Genomic DNA, 22,258 nt, shown 5'->3' on the forward strand with positions numbered 1-22,258 from the left:
CCCACACTGATGTCAGTGTTGGATTTATTAAAAAATGCACACAGAGGGCATCTTAGGGATGCCCCCTGGATTTTACCCAATTGTTCAGTGCAGGACTGACTGGTCTGTGCCAGCCTGCTCTGGGAGACGAGTTTCTAACCCCATGTGGTGCGGGCCTTTGTGCCCTCTGAGGCCAGAAACAAAAGCCTGCTCTGGGTGGAGGTGCTTCACAACTCCCACCTGCAGAAACTGTAATACCTAGCAGTGAGCCTCAAAGTCTCAAGCTTCGTGTTACAATGCCACAGGGCACTCCAGTTAGTGGAGATGCCTGCCCCCTGGACACAGCCCCCACTTTTGGCGGCAAGTCCAGGGGAGATAATGAGAAAAACAAGGAGGAGTCACCCACCAGTCAGGACAGCCCCTAAGGTGCCCTGAGCGGAGGTGACCCCTGCCTTTAGAAATCCTCTATCTTGGTTTTGGAGGATTCCCCAATAGGAATAGGGATGTGCCCCCCTCCCCTCAGGGAGGAGGCACAAAGAGGTTGCAGCCACCCTCAATAACAGTAGTCATTGGCTACTGCCCTCCCAGCCCTAAACATACCCCTAAATTCAGTATTTAGGGGCCCCCAGAACCTAGGGAACTAGATTCCTGCAACCTAAAGAAGAAGAAGGACTGCTGACCTGAAGCCCTGCAGTGAAGACGGAGACGACAACTGCTTTGGCCCCAGCCCCACCAGCCTGTCTCCCTACTTCGCAGAAAAAGGCAACAGCTACGCATCCAACAGGGTCCAGCGACCTCTGAAGCCTCAGAGGACTACCCTGCATCTAAAGCACCAAGAAGCTCCCGAGAACAGCGGCCCTGTTCAAGAAACTGCAACTTTCTGCAACAAAGAAGCAACTTTAAAGACCCCACGTTTCCCGCCGGAAGCGTGAGACTTTCCACTCTGCACCCGACGCCCCCGGCTCGACAGGCGGAAAACTAACACTATAGGGAGGACTTCCCGGCGACTGCGAGCCCGTGAGTAGCCAGAGCTGACCCCCCTGAGCCCCCATAGCGATGCCTGCAGAGGAAATCCAGAGGCTCCCCCTGACCGCGACTGCGTGTAACAAGGAACCCGACGCCTGGAACCAGCACTGCACCCGCAGCCCCCAGGACCTGAAGGAACCGAACTCCAGTGCAGGGGCGGCCCCCAGGTGACCCTCTGCCTAGCCCAGGTGGTGGCTAACCCGAGGAGCCCCCCGTGCCTGCCTGCATCATTGAAGAGACCCCCGGGTCTCCCCATTGATTCCTATCTGAAACCCAACACCTGTTTGCACTCTGCACCCGGCTGCCCCTGTGCAGCTGAGGGTGTACTTTCTGTGCCTGCTTGTGTCCCCCCAGTGCCCTACAAAACCCCCCTGGTCTGCCCTCCGAGGACGCGGGTACTTACCTGCTGGCAGACTGGAACCGGTGCACCCCTATTTCCATTAAAGCCTATGTGTTTTGGGCACCTCTTTGACCTCTGCATCTGACCGGCCCTGAGCAGCTGGTGTGGTAACTTTGGGGTTGCCTTGAACCCCCAACGGTGGGCTACCTTGGACCCAAGTTTGCACCCTGTAACTGTTTTACTTACCTGTGAACTTAACAAATACTTACCTCCCCCAGGAACTGTTGATGTTTGCAGTGTCCACTTTTAAAACAGTTTCTTGCCGTTTTTGTCAAAACTGTACATGCTATTGTGATTATTCAAAGTTCCTAGAATACCTGAGTGGAATACCTTTCATTTGAAGTATTACTTGTAATGTTGAACCTGTGGTTGTTAAAATAAACTAAGAAAATATATTTTTCTATATAAAAACCTATTGGCCTGGAGTAAGTCTTTGAGTGTGTGTTCCTCATTTATTGCCTGTGTGTGTACAACAAATGCTTAACACTACCCTCTGATAAGCCTACTGCTGGACCACACTACCACAAAATAGAGCATTAGAATTATCTCTTTTTGCCTCTATCTTACCTCTAAGGGGACCCTTGGACTCTGTGCACACTATTTCTTACTTTGAAATAGTATATACAGAGCCAACTTCCTACACTCACCTAAAGAATTTTCCCCATGCGCCAGCATGTGACGAAAATGTTCTTCTAGCTCTGCATGCGACGATGACGTCACAATTGCCCGACTCCCACGCAACGCCGTATGACGTCATCCAGGCAATAAGAGGTCCTCGTCGACATGCAGATGTCAGTTCCCTTTTTTCCGTGCCTTCGAGTAATGGTTTTTTCTTTGAACCTACCAGGGAGCTACTGTTTCACTTTGTGTGTTACAATGTCTCAGGCACGGAAGTCGGGTTTTAAACCCTGTAAGGAGTGCAGCGGCCGAATGTCGGTTACAGACCCACACGAGAATTGTTTGTGGTGTCTAAGCTCTGACCATGAGGTTGAAGCGTGTGGTTCATTCCAGCGCATGAATCCGAAGGCTCTCAAGGAGTGGGAGGCCAAGTTATTCTTGGCAAGATCAAAGAAGAAGGAGAGACATCATCGTCGTGGGTCTTCTTCCAAGTCGTCGAAATCGCACAGGCGTCATCGAGACTCCCGACGCCGGCATGATTCACGACGCCGATCAAGTAAGGACCGTTCCCGCTCGAGGTCGCTGTCAGCTCGACGCCGAATGACATGGGAAGTTAGTCTGACTGTAACACCTCCGCCTCGGACGACTCCTACTTCTCCAACGTCTCCGGTGTTGGTCTTCGAAATCGATCGTCACCAGGATCCGGTGGTCTCACTGGCACATATGGAGATGCCTGAACCGGCGCCGGCGTCGCCTCAGGCACCGGCTCCACAGGGATATCTGGCGTTCCCGGTGGCAGGCACAGACCCTGCCGAATTTCTTAATGCGATGTTCAACATCTTCACCACCATGGCTCCAGGAGGTGGTCACTCTGGACCTTCGGGTCCTTTGGCTTTTGACATGGGTGTTCCGGCTCCATACAGACCGACGCCCTTTATGCCTTTCGTTCCTTCGGGAAGTGCTGGTTCGGCACCGGTACCAATGGTGTCGCCTAGAAGGACTGTGATGCCGACAACATCTACTGCCCCGGCACCGATGAGTTTGCCGCAGCTTCCATCTACACTGAAGAAGCCTATGTGCCGATGGATCCGGCGTCAGATGAATCCAAGGGTCGACGCCATCCGAGGTCTTTGGCGTCGGCAGTTGCCTTATCGACGCCAAGGATAGAATCCAGGCTCTGCTCCAGGAGATTGGCTCTGAGGCTGCTTGAGGAGCAGGAGTATGAGAAGCAGCTCGTGGAAGAGGGTGAGATTGTGGAGCCCCTGGGAGACCTGCAGGGCTTGGACACTGCTAGTGGTTTTGACACTTCCCCGGAGTGGGACTTGGCATCTCCGGGGGAGTACACAGAAGAGGCTGCCTCTTTCCATTCGGTGGTCAGGAAGGCGGCTGATTTTCTTAACCTTCCTCTTCCAGCTGCGGATGTTAAGACGAACATTCTTACGGAGGTTTTGCACCCTTCTTCAGCGGTGGCAGATCCGCTTCTTCCTTTTAATGAGGCGCTCATTGACCAAATAATGGAGATGTGGAAGAAGCCTGTGACTTCTACAGCAGTAAATAGGTCTGTTGCGAGGAGGTATCGGGTGGCTCCTGGATATCCAGCGTTCTTGTCTAGACATCCGACTCCAGAGAGTTTGGTGGTGCAGGCTTCATGCTGCTCTCGCTCTGCTCCAGGATCTTTTCCAGGGGTTCCTGCGGACAGGGAATCCAAGAGAATGGACCAATCTGCTAAAAAGGCGTTCTCTTCATGCAGCATGACCCTCAAGTCAACGAATGCTACCTGTATCCTGGGCAGGTACATCTATGCTCTGATGGACGAGGCCAAGACACACTCTGCATTACCTCAGGGGGTGCTTAACCTTTTGGCGGACGCTCAAGCGGCGGCGACCCAGGTTATCCAATCTGGGCTTGACACATCGGACTCTGTGTCCAGGGCTATGGGCACATCCATAGCGACAAGATGGCATGCCTAGCTATGGTTTTCAGGATTCTCTCCCAATGTGCAGACAACCCTACTTGATCTGCCATTTGATGGGGATAAACTGTTTGGGACAAAAGCTGACTGTGCCTTGGAGTGGTTCAAAGAGAGTAGGGCCACGGCAAGATCCTTGGGCTTGCAAGCTTCCACCTCTACTTCCTTGAGATCGTTTAGGAGGTTTAGGGGGTTTGGGTGTGGCTCTTCCTTTCGAGGGAGATTCCAGGCAGCAGGACAGCAACCTACTACTGCTCACCCCTATAGATAATTTAGGGGAAGGGGTAGGGTTCGAACCAGAGGGGCCACCCAGCAGCACTCTGCCTCTTCCTCTTCCTCCGGAGGGGTGCAGCAGGGAAAGCAGCCTTAGTCCTCCATCACTCCATTTGCATGCATCTCCTGTAGGGGGAGACTGTCTCAGTTTCTCCACATGTGGGAGTCAATAACATTGGACTCCTGGGTCACCGATATTGTGGGGAAAGGTTATACTCTTCCCTTTCTGGAGTTTCCCCCTCCTAACCCTCTCCGCCCATCCTTCTGTTCGGAAGACCATCTTCTTTTACTACAACAGGAAGTTCTAGTCCTTTTGTCGAAAGGTGCAGTAGAGTTGGTTCCAGAGCAGGAGAGGGGTCAGGGCTGTTATTCAAGATATTTCCTGATCCCCAAAAAGGATGGTCGGTTGAGGCCAATCCTGCACCTGAGGATTTTGAATTGGTTCCTCAAGCAGGAAAAGTTTAAAATGCTGACCCTAGTACAGGTTCTTTTGGCGTTGAACGAAGGGGATTGGATGGTGTCTGTCGACCTGCAGGATGCTTACTTTCATATCCCGATCCTCAAGTCGCACAGGAAGTATCTCCGGTTTGTGGCCCGAGTCTTCACGAAGGTGAAGGCGGTGGTTGCGGCAGAGCTCAGAAGGAGGGGGATAGCAGTATTCCCTTATCTGGACGATTGGTTAATCAAAGCCAAGTCTCCGGAGCTCCTGCGACATCACCTACAGTCGACAACCCAGTTGTTGTTCGATCTGGGCTTTTCGTGAATGTGCCCAAATCTCACCTGGAGCCCTCTCAATGCCTCCTGTTCATAGGGGCAGTACTGGACACAACATTGAATCGGGCCTTTCCTCCACTGCAGCGGATTCAGGACATTCAGGTGCTGATTCCAATGTTCCAGAATGGGGCGGTCGTTCCTGTCCTCAAGGTCCTTCGTCTGCTCGGTCTGTTCGCTTCTTGCATTCTGCTGGTCACTCATGCACGCTGGCACATAAGGGTTCTTCAATGGTGCCTCCGCAGGCAGTGGTTTCAACACAAAGGGGATCTCGAGCAATCGATAAGGATCTCCAGAGACGCTGCAGCGGATCTTCAATAGTGGGCTGCGGTCGGCAACCTTTCTCAAGGAAAGCCGTTCTCGCTGCCACCTCTAGTGGCCACAGTGAGAACGGATGCCTCCACTCTAGGGTGGGGAGCTCATCTGGGGGACCTGGAGGTCAAAGGCCATTGGTCTCCAGTGGAACAGAGGTTTCACATCAATCTGTTGGAATTGCTGGCGATACGTCTGGCTCTAAAGGCCTTTGTCCCTTCCCTTTGCGGTCGGTCGGTCGGTTCAAGTCCTGACAGACAACACTACCGCGATGTGGTATATAAACAAGCAGGGAGGAGTGGGGTCGTACCTTCTCTGCAGAGAAGCTCTATGGCTCTGGTCCTGAGTTCAGGACCATCGGATTTGCTTGGTAGCAAACCATTTGGCTGGAGTTTTCAACGTGCATGCGGACAGTCTCAGTTGGCGCATTTCGACCGATCACGAGTGGCGTCTTCATCCAGACCTGGTCCTTTACATCTTTCAGGTGTGGGGGTATCCACAGATAGACCTGTTTGCCACTCGGGAGAACGTGCGCTGCCCGTTGTTCTGCAGCCTCCAGTATCCGGTGCAAGGAGCTTTGGTGGACGCGTTTCAGATGTCCTGGAAGGGTCAGTTGCTTTACGCATTTCCCCCATACCCTTGATTCCTCGGGTCCTGAGGAAGATTCGCCAATACCGGGCCCAAGTCATCTTAATAGCTCTGGATTGGCCAAGAAGGGTGTGGTATTCAGACCTTCTCCAACTCTCTCTCTGCCCTCCGCTCCGTCTACCTCACAGGGCAGATCTCCTCTCGCAGTCACAAGGGAAGGTTCTACACCCCCACCTCCAGAGCCTGCACCTACATGCCTGGAGAATGAATGGGGCAATCTGAGTACTTTTTCTCTCCCACCTGAGGTGGTGGACGTTATATTATCGGCCAGGCGACACTCCACCAAATCTATCTATACAAGCAGGTGGGCTAAATTTGTGACTTGGTGTGGAGAGAATCAAATTGATCCCTTGCGTGCCCGCTTATCTGACATTTTGTCGTTTGCGTTATCCTTGGCACAGAGGGGTTGTGCAGTTGCCACTGTTAAGGGTTATTTGTCTGCGCTGTCAGCTTTTCTGTGCCTTCTGGACCAACCCTCCTTGTTTAAGTCCCCAATTGTTTTGAGGTTCATTAACAAGTTTCCGCCCACTCCTTTCGTTATGTCACAGTGGGATTTGAGCTCAGTGTTAGCTTTTCTGATGGGTTCACCATTTGAACCGATTTATTCAGGTCCCTTGAGGTTTTTAGTTTTGAAAACTGTTTTTCTAGTTGCCATTACATCCGCTAGAAGGATGAGTGAGCTCCAGGCTCTTAGTGTGGAACCCCCATATACTTTCTTTTTTAGGGACAAGGTGGTGTTAAGGACCAAGGCGGCTTTCTTACTGAAGGTTGTTACACCCTTTCATTTAGGACAGTCCATAACACTTTCTTCCTTCTATCCTCCACCTCATCCATCAAAGGAGGAAGAGAGGCTACACAGACTTGACCCAAGAAGAGCATTGAGCTTCTTCGTCGACAGGACGAGAGAGTTCAGACAGTACGATCAGCTCTTCGTCGGTTATGTGGGGAATAGGAGAGGCAAAGCTGTCCACAAGAGAACGCTATCCAGGTGGGTCGTTCTTTGCATCAAATTGTGTTATTCTTTAGCAAAGAAGGAACCTCCTGTGGGGTTAAAAGCCCATTCCACCAGGGCTAAGGCGGCCTTCTCGACCTTAGCTAGAGGTGTTCCTGTGATTGACATCTGCAAGGCTGCAACTTGGGCATCCCTCCACACATTTGCTAAACATTATTGTTTGGATTCTGAAGTCAGGAGGGATGGCCATTTTGCATGGTCAGTGCTGCAGGATTTCTTGGTTTGACCATTCAGGTACCCACCACCGAGTGCGGTACTGCTTTGTGACTCTGTTCTTTAGGTGAGGAATCCACAGGTAGTTGTATCCATCAGAAGAACAAGTTACTTACCTTTGGTAACGCCTTTTCTGGTGGATACACTAGCTACCTGTGGATTCCTCACGGTCCCACCCGCCTCCCTGTTGCCTGGTTGGTCTTACCAAGATATCCTTTTCATATTGGTTGAAATAAATGATGGTATATAAGTTTGATTGATGTGTTCATGTCAAATATGTAGTGCCAATGTTCACCTGTTCGCCTCAAAGACACGTAAAAAATGGTGATAACTGACGTCTGCACGTCAACGAGGACCTCTTACTGCCTGGATGACGTCACACGGTGTCGCGTGGGAGTCGGGCAATTGTGATGTCATCGTCGACGTGCAGAGCTAGAAGAAAAATACCGTTGGATGCTGGCGCATGGGGAAAATTCTTTAGGTGAGGAGTCCACAGGTAGCTAGTGTATCCACCAGAAAATGCGTTACCGAAGGTAAGTAACTTGTTTGTTTGTAACAGGAGCAAATGCCGGCACAACACACACCAGCAACCATCCCCTGCAACTGCCACAACTATCCGACTTCGCCAACATTCCATTCCCATTGAGTTCCACCATTTAGTTCCATCTCATTATGACACTCCATCTAATCACCAAAGAGCAGTGGGCTTAAAATGTTTGGGAACCATTGGGTTAGCCTCATGGGCACATTGGCGTGCTTGGTTTCTGGTGTATGATGCTTATGAAAAATGCATTGATTTATACTGTACAACATGGTTTTAATTTTTTCATCAGGATTTTCTAACAATTCTACATGGTAAAATGTAGATTTTCCTAGTTTATGACGGAAAGTCTTAATTTTATTAAAGACACGAAGGCGAGTATTATGCGTTCCTTTTCTCGCTTTATTTAATGAGCAGCAGTCAAGAAAAACTATAAATCCCATAAGGCTTAACATAGACAGCCAATGGGATTAAAAACGTAGTCCAAACACACAAGAACCAATAGTAATAATGTTATGCCATTGTGACGTCACTTGACTGCAAGCAGCCCTCTTTTCTTGCGAATAAAGTTAATTAGCGGTGAACAACGGAAGTAATAAACAAAGAATAAACAGTGCCATAATGAAAGCCAACACATCAGCACAAAAGTCTAAATTCTTGCAAAGGAAGGAGTGGTCCGGCAAAACAGGAAGAGACGATCCAAAACTTGAAAGAAGCGGAACCGTCGGATGGTCTAATAAGGTCCAATTAGGACGTTGGTTGAGTGGTCGAGACCGGTACTAGAAGAAAGGGAGGGAGAAATAAAGTTATACAAGAGGTGGGATAATACTCGCCTCCGTGTCTTTAATCAAATTAATACTTTCCGTCATAAACTAGGAAAATCTACATTTTATGACAAGACCGGAGGCTCCTATTATGCGAGTTAAAAAGCATATTAATTACATTCAATGAAACATTGTCAACCGGTTTGCAATAAAAAAAAATAAAAGTATTATCGTTAAACCAGTCTGCAGATTTCAGAATATCCTCCAAACGGGATCCTGCGCAGAAGGCTTTGGAGGCCATAGCCCCTCTGGAGGAATGAGCTCCAAATCTGGAAATGTCAATACCCGCTAGGGACATAATCCATCTCACCCAACGAGCTAATGTAGCAGATGAAAACGGGTTGTATGGTTTCCTGAAAGGGATAAGAAGTTGGGAGGAGGATGTTCTCAAATCTGCGGTCCTTTGTTCGTAAACCTTGAGACACTGACCTACACATAATTTTGGTTGAAGCGGAAAATAAAGATAAAAGACTGACGATAAATTAGTTTTGGTACGTCGTACAACCGAAAACAACACTCCCGAAGGAGTGAATTGACGATTGTAAACGTCCAAGGCTTTTACATCTGATAAACGCTTAATAGAAATTAAACATAATAACATTGTCAATTTGGCTGATAATAGTTTCAATGATAAACTTGAATTATCTGGTAATGTAATCAAATATTTTAAAACAATATTAACGTCCCACAACTGATTATACTTTGGTAGAGGAGGTTTGGAAAATGTTACTCCCTTCAGTAATCAGCATACCATTGGATGTTCGCCTACCGGTTTTCCATTGACATGAATATAGCTGGAAGAAATAGCAGATCTATAAAGATTGATAGTGCGAAATGCTTTTCCTTTACTGGCTTCCGAGGCCAAAACATTTATGACAAAAATTACATCTGCTGAAAAGGGATCAATTTGCCTTTCCACACACCAGCAGTCCCATAGAGACCAGGCTGCCTTATAGGCTTTTTTGGTGCCTGGGGCCCAGGAATTTGAGATGTATTGGGAAGCTTCTGCCGAAATGACAGGGGAAGATTGGGAACCCCTGAGATCTTCCAAGTGGATAGGGTTAGGATATTGTTCAGAATAAGGGGATGAGAATGTTGAAGAGGGTCTAGCAGTAGATCCGACAAGGAGGGAATTAACAAGGGAAAATCTATTGACAGTTCCAACAGGGTGGGGAACCAAATTTGGGATTGCCAAAACGGGACTATAAGAATGAGAGAGGCATGTTGACGTCTGGCATGGGCCAAGACCCTGTTGATCATTATGAAAGGGGGAAAGGCGTAGTTGAGGGAATGAGACCAGTTTTGTGAGAAAGCATCAGATGCTAAGGCTAAGGGATCTGGGCGCCAGGTGTAGAACTGAGGGAGCTGTGTGTTCAGTCGAGATGCAAATAGGTCTATGGAGAACAGACCCCATAAAGATTGTATGTTGTGAAACGCTGAAGGGTGAAGTCTCCAATCGCTGGAGTCTCGAAGGTGACGAGAATGCCAATCTGCCACCGTGTTGAGGACTCCTGGAAGGTACTCTGCATGGACCGAAAGATGGTTTGAGAGGCAAAACTCCCAAAAACTCTTGGCTAGATCCGCCAAAGGTTTGGACTTTGTTCCCCCAAGATGGTTTATGTATCTGACTGTGGAGATATTGTCCATCCTGAGAAGGATTGCACGACGCACTTTGTGTTTTGCTAGGCTTCTGATTGCAAAGAAGCCTGCAAGCATCTCTAAACAATTGATGTGCAATTTGGACTCCTCTGTTGACCATGTACCTCCAGTCGAGATGGGACCACAACGGGCCCCCCAACCTAGATGACTTGCATCGGATTCTAACACAAGATCTGGGGCTGATGGAAAAATACTTTTCCCGTTCCAGGCATCTAAATGGTCTATCCACCATTGAAGCTCTGTGCGTGACTCTACGTCTAAGGGAACGAGATCGGAATACGAGAGCCCCTTTCTCAAGTGTTAAATCTTCAGTCTTTGAAGTGAGCGGTAATGAAGGGGACACTGGAAAGATTGCCTGGATAGAGGAGGAGAGAAGGCCTACAATTCGGGCTAAAGTTCGGAGAGAAATGAGAGAACTGCGAAGAATTTGTAAAATTTCTGATTTTATAGATTTTATTTTTGTCGAGGGTAGAAGAAGGGTAGCTGAAAGGGAATTGATCTGAAATCCCAAGAATTCTATGATTTGGGAGGGTATTAGGAGAGACTTTTCTCTGTTTATTATAAAACCCAAGTCTTCTAAAAGAGTGCAGGTTGTTTGTAAGTGGGTTAGAAGAGTGTGAGGAGACTGATTTAAGATGAGGATATCGTCTAGGTAAATTAATAATCTTATCCCCTGAACTCTTAGAAAAGCTACTACGGGCTTCATGAGTTTGGTAAAACACCACGGGGCTGACAATAGACCGAAGGGCAGAGAGGTAAAGTGATACGTTTGGTCCAACCATTGAAATTGAAGAAATTTTCTGAATTCCGGATGAACAGGAACCACTAAATAAGCGTCCTGTAGATCCAGTCTGACCATCCAGTCGTTCTGAAGAAGTATCTCTGAGATGAATAATTGTTTCCATTTTGAAATGCCGGTATACTACGAACCGGTTGAAATGTTTCAGATTGATGACAGGACGCATCTTTTTGTTCTTCTTTTGAACAAGAAAAATTGGGCTGATAAATCCCGACGGATGGGGATGAGTGATTGCAATCGCCTGTTTCTGTAACAGGGTGTCTACTTCGAGAGATATTAGATGAACCATTTCTGTGGAAAAATGGGGAGGAGGTTGGAAAGAAGTTTGCACCGGAGTAGAATAAAGTTCTATTTTCTAACCTTGCACTGTGTTTAACACCCAAACATCTGCGGTAATTGCTTGCCAATTTGACAGAAAATGGAAAATACGACCCCCTGTCGGGAAAAACTCGACATGAAGGCTTACCTGCAGGGTTGGAGGTTCTGGAGTGTCTGGCGGACCTGGCGCGATAACCTCTGCCACGTTGGGGGTAGAATTGTGGTCTGAAGTCTTGCTGGTAGGAACTGTGATAACCTCTAGAGCCTTGATTAGAGAATCCGCGGCCGGTAAAGCGACCCCTGCCTCTACCGGCCCTGGCAAAAACACATTGGTGAAACATCTTCCTCATGGACTGTTGGGCTTTGTCCAACGAGGTAAAAGTAGCAAAGTATTTGCTGAGGTCTTTTATGAAGAAATCTCCAAAAAGTTGTCCATCTGATTGAAGCTGGGGTTGAACGGTCGCCAAATTAATGAGTTTGGGGTCTAGTTTAATAAGTAGGCCTTTGTGCCTCTCATGAATAAGAGAGGAGTTTGCATTCCCCAGAAGGCAGAAGCAACGTTGGACCCATAACGATAATTCTTCTGGATCTAAGAAGGCACCCTCTAGTCTGGCTGACTCGACAAGATAAAAAATCCTAGTAAGTGGACCCGTAAAGTCCAAAAGTTTGTCCTGGCAAGAGGACCACGCTTTGTCTACGCCTTTGCGAGGGTCTTTACCCTGCTTGGTGAAGAAAGTCAACATTTGTTGGTCAATAGTAGGGGTAATGGTAGCCTTGTTCGGAAGTACAGGACAAGGGCATTCTGACTTCAGTTTAGATCTAGTTTGTTTATCTAGAGGCGAAAATAATTTTTGGGCTACATAACGACCCACATGGTCAGCTGGGAACCACTCCGTAGAGTTAGGATGGTGAATTTGAGAGGGATCAAACATGGGGAACCCTTCTGAATCAAAAAGAGAAGGAGTAGTTGAGGCTACTTTTGATTTCTTAGGGGGAGGAATGGACAAAGTATCATCATCGTCCTTGTCAGATATATAAGAATCTGAATCTACATCAGGCATGTCCTCATCTGTATCCTGAATGACAGGAGTAATAACAGGAAGAACATTACATTCTTTAAATTTACGTTTTAAGGAAGAAGATTTTGAGGCCATATTATTATACTCCTTGGCAGGAGCCTTGTGAGGAACTGCGTCCTCTGGCGTGTGTGAGATGGACTCACTTTCCTTTTGCGTCCCTGCACCTGGCTTTGTTGGTGGACGTTTACTGCATTCCCCCGCAGTCTGGGCCGAAGATTTGGAGAGTAAATTTGAGAAATTGTTTTCCAGATTTTTTGATAATTTTTGTATTGAGGACGACACTGCCTGATGGACAGAACTCCTAATGAAATTACAGAGTTCATGTCTTATATCCTCTAACTCAGTGGAAACACCCTGTTCCATTGTGGAAGTGCCAAGTTCCATGTTGAGAACATTTTAATACAATTTGTTATAATTAAATCAAGGTTGAAATAAATGTGTTGAAGTTATTAAAGAAAAAACTTGCCAGGAAAAAACGAGGGTCACTCTAAGAAAAAAGGGATGGAATAAACCAAACCTATACGTGGGAGAGTTAATAATAAAGTAAGTACTGAATTGGTACAACCCAACGTTGTTACCAAAGGGAAAAAAGACTCGATAAATGTCTAAACAGAGCGCGCAGTTCCGAGCAGGTTCTTCGCCTCAGGAGCAATCCGAATGACGGTTGCAGCCTGAGGCAAAAGAATGCGAGGAATGCTAGGCACGCGCGCCTAGCGCGCCAGGATGTAAACAAACACTGAAGCGTTCAGTTCCGAACAGCGCGACCGCTGTGTAAGAACGAACGTTCGATAATAACTTGATGCGGCAACCTGCCGACAACATAGTATGTTAAAACCATGAAATACAATAAAACATGAACACCATAAAATCGGTAAAGAAAGAAAGAAGCCTGAGTAAATGAAAATGCGACTTATCTTGACTGCAGCAGCAAGAAAAGTGGGCTGCTTGCAGTCAAGTGACTTCACAATGGCATAACATTATTACAATTGGTTCTTGTGTGTTTGGACTACGTTTTTAATCCCATTGGCTGTCTATCTTAAACCTTATGGGATTTGTAGTTTTTGTTGACTGCTGCTCATTAAATAAAGCGAGAAAAGAAACGCATAATAGGAGCCTTCGGTTTTGTCATAAAAATGTAAATTCAGCGATTTAAAAAAAAAAAGGCATTAGACGATAGTCTTGTCGCCTCTCTGTAATAATTCTGTTCAAGATGGCTACTTCGTTTGCATCAATCATCGGCCGTCTTTGCCTTGTCAAATGGCGAAAAGCACATCATTTGTTTTTTGTGGTTACTACCTCCAGTTTTTAGTCTTTCTTTTGTGTTTAGTTCAAAGCTAATGAAATCAACGGAAGCATCGTAACAGATATGCCCTAGAGAGGCGTAACAGAAGACGTCACTAGTCTGAAGTTTCTTTAACTCTTATTGGTTGTTAGCCGGCGTTGTGCTTCTGACTGTATGGAGAAAGTTGCAAAGGTAGAGGACGAAGGCTCGTAGTCGTTGCTGGCAGCCTTACGGTGACCGAAAGGCGGATCGGCGTAGCTGTCCAGTTGGTAAGAAAAGGGTTATTGTGTACTGCCGCACACTTATCGCATTAGCAGCCTGGCGGTGAAACAGTTTGCACGCGTTTGGCAGATCTGTTCCGACTTCTCTTTAATAACCTCGTAATGACCGCGAATGGAGCGTTTCTGTAAAATTGCCATCTGTAGGAGACACACGTCCAACGCCCACGGACAGTAACAGAACAATATTTAAAATGTAGCCAAAGGACAGAACCTGCAAATCATAATTTAATGGCGAATCATTAGTTTTTTGTTTGTATATGGTTGAAAAACTGTCATGCATCCCGTTAAAACGGTCAGCGCCCTGATGTCCTTTGGTTGAGTACCCTTATAAAAAGGCAAAGATATATAACTGGTTGCCTACGAACGTGACTTAAATAAATGCCACGTGACTTAAATAAATACCTAATTCAACATGTACAGGCAGCGGAGCTGAAATGAGATCTAGTTATAGTGAGCACACGTTACTACAGTCGTTTGCAGTAATATATTGTGTCAAGGATAACTCTAAATAGATATAGATCTGAACAAGTAAATCAGTCTATGCAGATCTGAGGACCACGATCAACCACCGTACTCGTATTTATGTCAGGTCACTCACTGTTTTTATCTTCTGTTCAACCGCTCAAGAGCAAAATGCCTCCACAAACTTTAATGGTGAAACTCGTTTTTCAACACCCTTCAAAGAAGTGTTGTTTCCGCAGTGACCTCAAATGGATCACACCTTAAACTCCTGACATCACCCACATTTTTGAGGCAATGTGTTGACATGCATGGTCCTAGATCTGCCACACCGAACGTTCCATGTCATGTTCCTATCCATTTTCATGTGTTCATTCCTGCTGCTCGTATCGCAGATTTAATGAGGGTTCTTTCATCTGCCTTGAAAATATGAATCCTACTTAAAGTTTACTTCTAAGTGCATTGTAATTTCTACTTGGACTATTATGGGAGCTCTCAGGTTCATGTTGTAACTAATACTGTCTTCTTCCACAGAGCCAACTGACATACACTGTGCTGTATCCACTTATAATGTTCAAGTGGTCAAAATTGGCTCCTGCTTTCATGCAAGGTTTATTTACTCAGTCCTCCGATAATAAAAACTTCCCCGTCTCCTGAACACATCCATCAAACTCACCCCTATCCTACAAATATCTCCTTTGGCTGACAGTAGGAACAAATGTGCGCTAAAATACTAGACTTAACAGAACTTTTTGTCCCTATCAGAGTCACTCAGACATACAGATATTATTATAAGTTACATGTGTAAGCAGATTAAATTTTTGTTTACTTTTACTAAAGTGGAACGGTTGTACTCACTTGGTCAAATTCACTGCGTAAGTCTGTCTTGGAGAACATTTCAATTAATGTTTGTTTTTGAGGTTGGTGGTTTTCCATAGGTCAAGAAATGTTTATTTCTGAGAAAAAGTGGGTTGTACATACTATTACAATACAATACAACACATGGTGCTTGAAATGGAAATTTTGATTTTCAGGCCCTCATTATTACATAGTACATGTTTGCTATTCAGAACTGACAGTACTTTCCCATTAAAAATATTGCGCCCCTGCTAAGTGTTAGTATCCCTCTGTCACAGTTAAGAAGTCGGGTATCAATACTTGTGAGGTTATTCCCATTTAAATTTTGGTTTTACATTGAAAGGGAAAACCGCTTCTCAGCATGCCTTAGTTTCAGGGCGCTAGGCTAAATTTTGAGTCTACAGTTGTTATTAGTTTCTTAGTGTACCCTCACAGACTTCTATTGAAGTCTCAAAAAAGGTTAATTCCAAGGCAAACAGACTTGCCTAGGTTTTTTTTGGAGTGAGCCTCACCACTCCTCAGCTTAAAGATGCCACGTTTTGCTCAGTAACTAAAGCGCTGGAAGTGAGTCTGTTCTAAGGATTTTTTTGTAGAAGGAACCGCTGCAGCTTAATACTAGTCGTTTTAAAGTAGGCCCCACAGAGCCCAAATCCATATTCCAAACATTGCAAGTTTGAGGCGATTAATGTAAAATTGCAAATCCTTTAGAAAAAAACTGTCAGTTGCAGGTTTTAATTTGTTGCAAGGCAATTTCACAGTTAACTTACTGTGGTTTTAATTCTACCTTGCCCTTCACTATAGTTAATTAAAAAAATACACTCTTTGTTGCATATCGAAAATATATTAGAAGGCCTAAACAGTGAGCGTCTTACAATGGATGGTAATCGAATGCAGATTTGAACATGTAGCATGTGAGCATTATTCAAGTACTGTTTTTTTTTTTTTTTTTTTTTTTTTTATGTGGCAGAGGGATCAAACCAAAAACAGCATACAACAGATTAACATATAGAACAGTGACATTTTATTGAGGTTGAGCAAAAGCGAATAACTCCGGGTCGCTAGCTCAACTCCAAAGCACTAGCATATGATTTATTAAGATTATAATATCATCATAAGTAGTTAAGTTGTCATATCCGTAAGACAGAAGTGGACATTACTAAAGACCTTGTTCTCAGGTCCTTTGTTATATAATCAATACATGCATGCAAAGGGGGTCATCAAGGAGAGCACCCGCAACTATAACATACCCCCTACCTGTGTATGTCCCCATAAATGCCCGAATCCCATCAAGGCCACGATTATGTTTTTTGATTTTTCAAATTATTAATATATGTATTAAACTTCCTGGACCAAAGAAGCTTAATCGGGTACAGCTTGGCATTTCCATGGCAGTGGTAACTAGAAACTTTGCCAGTAATATGGGGAGGAAAACAAATAGGTGGTTAGATACCTTGGTGGCAGATAACCTAATAATCAAGACAGTGTTAAAAGTGTGTAATATCTTGCACAACAAATAAAATCTGGGCTAAAACTTTCTTTCAAAAATTTCTAATTACTTGGCACAGTGCAGATATATGTAATCTATCTGCTCCCTCATGCTGACGTCTAGGGCTAGTGAAAGCTTTAACAGGATATCAAACAAATTCGTATAATCTTGTCATCAAAGTTTTGCTATTGTAGTAGTTTGACTGCAAAGTTGTATAGATTTTATGATCTGGTCTTGAGTGATGTCTATGGATAGCAAACGTGACTATTTTGTTGGCCATACATAAAGATCATCTTTATTTGCTTCCATATGCATTTCGTTGTATCCAGCTTTCCATAGAGAGTCTAATTAAAGACGTGTGACATATAAAGCTTTAACTGCAAGGTCTTGCCTTTTCCAGTAAGAATGCTCTGATCTGAAGCTAACAAAAACATATTTTGTGGTAATTTAAAAGTCTTAAAGGTTCTGTTAAGATTAAGGAATTATTGAATAGTTATGCTATACACAGTACATTACCCCATGCAGAGTACTTTGGTAAGTCTATATGTCAATTTAAATACCCTATAACTGTATTATAGCCATGTTTCCTAGGCATTTTCAGAAACTTAGGAATATATAGCCAAGTTGACCATAATTCTTTAAGCCATCTATATTGTGTATGTTTTGGGTGGTGCTTGCAGTTGACTGAGTGGAAGAAATATAAATAAGGTGGTCAAGTAATGCCTCCAAAAAATATCGAAGTATCATATTCTTTAAATGAAGTAAACCTTTTGCAGAAAGTGGCACAGTAGTACAGTTGAACGTTTGGTATGGCTCAACACCACTTTGCATATGGTTGTTGCAAAGAATACATTGCCTTGCATGGCCTTCGATGGATAATAAAAGGTTACATGAAATGTTCTCACTTTTTGAAAAGGCAGGAGACAGATTTTGTGTAATCGAAATCACTGATTCTCAGACTGAGAGTCAGGATCTGTTTGTTGGGTGGCGAAAGTAGTGTTGCCACCTAAGCTGTTTTTTTTTTTTTTTAACCTGCATGAGTGGTATTTTAATGCACATGCTGGTACAAAAATAAGGAAAACTAATTGCAGCTGATAGTCATTCGCTTTACCAGTACACACAATCTGTAAATATGAAAAGAAACCTCTTTAGAATGTGTACTAGAGATGCTTTCCTGATCCCTCAGCAATTAAAGTACACATCAAATGAAAGACAGTTTTAAAAGTGATTACAGACAATTTTCTTTAAAGTTCTGTTTAAGTATCATGTCTGGGCCTTTGCAGTATCTTAGAATGGGAACAAATGGCTTTTTTTTTTCTCTGAAAAAGATGTCAACTTTATAGGAAATTACTGGTCTATTTGTAAGTAGCATTTAAAATGATCAGCCCTATTTGTGCCTCGGTTCAGAGGAGCTAAACCATGTCCCTAAGTCCAGTTTTAAAATGGAACCTTGCAAGTATACCCAAGCAAGTCTTTGTTAACCTTCTTGTATTTGTTGTTCCAGGGTTTCTTTTTTTTTTTTAAACTCTTAAAGTCATTTCAACATAAATTGTGCCCACTATACATTATCATAAACAACCCTTATATTTGGTTATGCCTTTCACGCTTAAATTAAGCAATCTGGATGTGACCTAACCAGAGCTTCAGACTTTGGATCCGGGAACTAGGTTCGAGCCCTGTCATTGGCTCAACATCCTTTGAATCTGGGAAATCACTTAAATTCTTATGGTAAAATGAATCTGACCTTGTGTAATGCTCTTGGGCCGTGTTTGTGCTATATAAAACATGTGCGGTATAAATATAAATAAATGTACTGGTGGTTAGGTAGTTATAGTTAAGACCTAGTTTCCATTGAAAAAGTGTTTATTGACTTGGCTATATCTTTGGCGCTGTTTGAATCTCCATAAAGTTTAAAAAAAATAAAAAAAAATAAAAAATAAAAATGGGCCCAAGGGTCTTATTGTGCATGGAAAGTTTCAGGGTGATCTGTCAAGCAGGGGCAGCAAAAAAGATGGGGTCAAAAAAGTGTTTCCCGTTTTAATTCCCATAGAGATTTGGAACATGTCTACATCCCGAACTGCTGGAATTAATTACACCAGATTTGGCAGAAAGGTAGCTTTTGCCCAGAAAGAAGCCTTTTTGTTATTTGGAGTAAATCCATTCAGTAGTTTTAGAGAAATTAAAGGAAAACCAAATTTGTACATCCAGAGGCGCAAACACTTAGCAAATCCTCTCGATCTCATGCAGAGATCTGATTGGCTGCCAACACGTCAGACAGGAAGTGTTGACCGCCATTTTGAGTCTCTGCTTCAGCCGAGTCTTAAAAAAAAAAAAAGAAAAACGGAAAAAAGAAGAGTGGGCAGGGTATGTTTACCCTAACCCGCTAGCCATGTTTTTTTTATTTTTTATTTACGGTTAAATTCACAAATTATGCTGTGAATTAAAAACAAAAAAGAAAAAATAGATAACTTAATGCACGTTCTCCCACCCTTATAAATGATTCTGCTCCTGGGTGGACCCAGTCCTGGGGGCATTACCAAAATAAAGAGGGGGGGGAGGTGCACAGCCCCCCCCCCCAGAGTTCATTAAAGCCCTGGGGACCACCACCTCCCTGAGGCTGAATACTATAGTAGGCTAGGTTGAGGGGGGAAGAGAGGACAGGGGGCGCAAGGACACCTTTCAGCATGCAAGACCTTTAAAGATGTTCCCACTTGCTGAAAGCAGAGATTTAATCTCTTTCCCTATAACTTGTGCCCTAAGGTAACTATAACTTCCACCTGCACTGCTAATTACCCACATATTACAGCACAGATTACATCTTTAACATCATTGATATTACAAATATTAATTACATTGATATTAAGAGTTTTGAGGAAAAAACTGTGCATGGTGGGAACAAGTTATAGTTACCATAGGGCACAAGTTATAGTTACTTTAAATAACTTGAACTGTAACAGCTGAATTTCTGTGGTTTTGTACATGTAAAATGTGAGCCTAACTAATGTCCCTGTAACCTTAGTTTTTTTGTAAATTAATTTCTATATTTTTTTAAAATTCTATATCCTAACTACAACATCCCTGTAACCTTTTGGTTTTTTTCCCCCAGTGAAATATATATATATTGATGTTAGACCTGACAGCTTTAGGGTGGTCATCCCCAAATTGTTGTTTGCCTACCTCCACTTTTGACACTGTTTTTGCCGGTTTTAGGACTCCACACTTTCCCAGTGCTAAAGTGCATGCATATGCTCTCTCCCTTAAAACATGGTGACATTGGCCCACACCCAGTTGGCTTATTTAATTTACTTGTAAGTCCCTAGTCAAGCGCACTACATGTGTCCAGGGCCTGTAAATGAAATAATTAAATGCTACTAGTGGGCTGCAGCACTGGTTGTGCCATCCACATAAGTAGCCCTCTAACCATGTCTCAGGCCTGCCATTACAGGGCCTGTGTGTGCAGTTTCACTGCTAGTGCGACTTGGCATTTAAAAGTACTTGCCAAGCCTTAAACTCACCTTTTTCTACACATGTCACCCCCCAAGGTAGGCCCTAGGTAACCCATAGGGCAGGGTGCTATGTAAGTAAAAGGCAGGACATAAACATGTATACTATATGTCCTGGTAGTGTAAAAGTCCTAAATTCGTTTCTTACTGCTGTGAGGCCTGCTCCTTTAGCATTGGGGCTACCCTCATATACTGTTTGAGTGGTAGACTCTGATCTGAAAGGAGTAACAGGGTCATATTTAGTATGGCCCGAATGGTAATACAAAATCCTGCTGTCTGGTGAAGTTGTATTTAATATTACTATTTTAGAAATGCCACTTCTAGAAAGTGAGCATTTCTCTGCACTTAAATCCTTCTGTGCCTTACAATCCATGTCTGGCTGGGTTAGTTGACAGCTCCTTGTGCATTTCACTCAGACAACCCCAAACACAGGATACTCAGTCACACCTGCACACTGGGTCTTCCTGGGCTGGGAGGGTGGAGGGCTTGATACTTGCATGTCTAAGGACAGTGGCCTGCCCTCACACAATGGCCTGCAAACCCCCTACTTGGACCCTAGCAGACAGGATGGAACTGAAAGGGGACCTTGTGCACTTCTATGCCACTCTTTGAAGTCTTTCTCACTTCAAAAGCACATTTGGGTATTTAAGCAGGGTCCCTGACCCTACCAACTCAGACACTTCTCGACCAGAACCTGCAACCTGTCAAGAGGAACTGCCTGACTGCCCAAAGGACTCATCTGGACTGTTTTGCTGTGAAGGACTGCTGCTCTGCTGCCCTCTGACTGCTGACAAGTGCTCTCCAAGGGCTTGGATTGAGCTTGCCTCCTCTTTTCTGAAGTCTCTGGGCCAAAAAGACTTCATCTCTGCAAGGAACTCCTTGTGCGCCGGAAATATATGTACAGCCTGCCAGAAATGCCGCACAGCCGCGGTGCGACCGAGAAATCGCCTCACAGCCGAACTGGAGCGACGCCTCCTGACTTCACAGTGAAGATTCGATGCAGTGCCTGCCTTGCAACAGCAGATTCACCGCAAAGCCCTACCGGATTGAGACACAGCCGAACCGGAACAATGCAGCCTGATTCTCCGAGTGGAAACTGACGCAGCACCTGCTGTGCAATAGAAAATTTGACAAATACCCACACGGATCAACGCAAATCCTGTGACTTTGTCCTGCATGCCCAGGATTTCTCTGCATCACCCCCGGGGCGTCCAAATACCCTGTACCCCAAAGAGGATCTAAGCCTGCGCGCTGGAAATTGACGCAAAGACCTTGCTGCGTGGAAAAGCACTGACGCATCGTCTCTGTGCGCCCGGAGAAACCGGCATACACCTCCCCAGTTTTCCAAATATCTCCTCCTCTCCGGTCCCTTGTGGATAAGTTAGATTCAAACCAGGTACTTTGTGCTTGCAAGAGACACTTACTGCTTTCTAAGAACTAAAGACTCTTTATCATTTTCTAAAGTGATATTTCGATGTGTACGTATCAGATCTTGATCGTTTTGACCTGCATTTAATCAGATAAATATTTTATATTTTTTCTAAACCTGTCTGGTGTATTTTTGTGGTGTTTATACTGAGTTATTGCATGATTTATTGCGCAATTACTTTACACATTGCCTTCTACATTAAGCCTGACTGGTCAGTGGCAAGCTACCAGAGGGTGGGCACAGGATAATTTGGATTGTGTGTCACTTACCCAGACTAGAGAGACAGTCATTGCTTGGTCAGGGGGTAACCTGACTGCCATCCAAAGACCCAACTTCTAACATTTGGCTTTTGAGAACTATGGTTTGTGCTATGCCTTTTGCCAAATCAATGAGCACTGTGGCCAAGTTAGTATTTGTAGTAGTCGCTCTGCCTGGTACGAATCTGTGCTGCCAGGTTATTTTAAAATTGTATTTTCACTATCGAACCTTGGTGCATTTATTGAAGTGAATAGAGATATT

At 44.6% G+C, this 22,258-nt stretch overlaps 1 protein-coding gene across 1 annotated transcript in view; it reads left to right on the plus strand.

Annotated features, from left to right (window-relative positions):
• The first annotated feature begins 13,874 nt into the window (after nt 1–13,874).
• MTFR1 (mitochondrial fission regulator 1) overlaps nt 13,875–22,258 on the plus strand; it is a 252,410-nt gene continuing 244,026 nt past the window's right edge. Inside the window, exon 1 of the mRNA XM_069220259.1 lies at nt 13,875–13,992. The gene's annotated coding sequence lies outside the window, so the exon portion shown is untranslated. The remainder of the gene's footprint in view (nt 13,993–22,258) is intronic.

The sequence above is a fragment of the Pleurodeles waltl genome, chromosome 2_2 (genome assembly GCF_031143425.1).
Source record: "Pleurodeles waltl isolate 20211129_DDA chromosome 2_2, aPleWal1.hap1.20221129, whole genome shotgun sequence".
NCBI lineage: Eukaryota > Metazoa > Chordata > Amphibia > Caudata > Salamandridae > Pleurodeles > Pleurodeles waltl.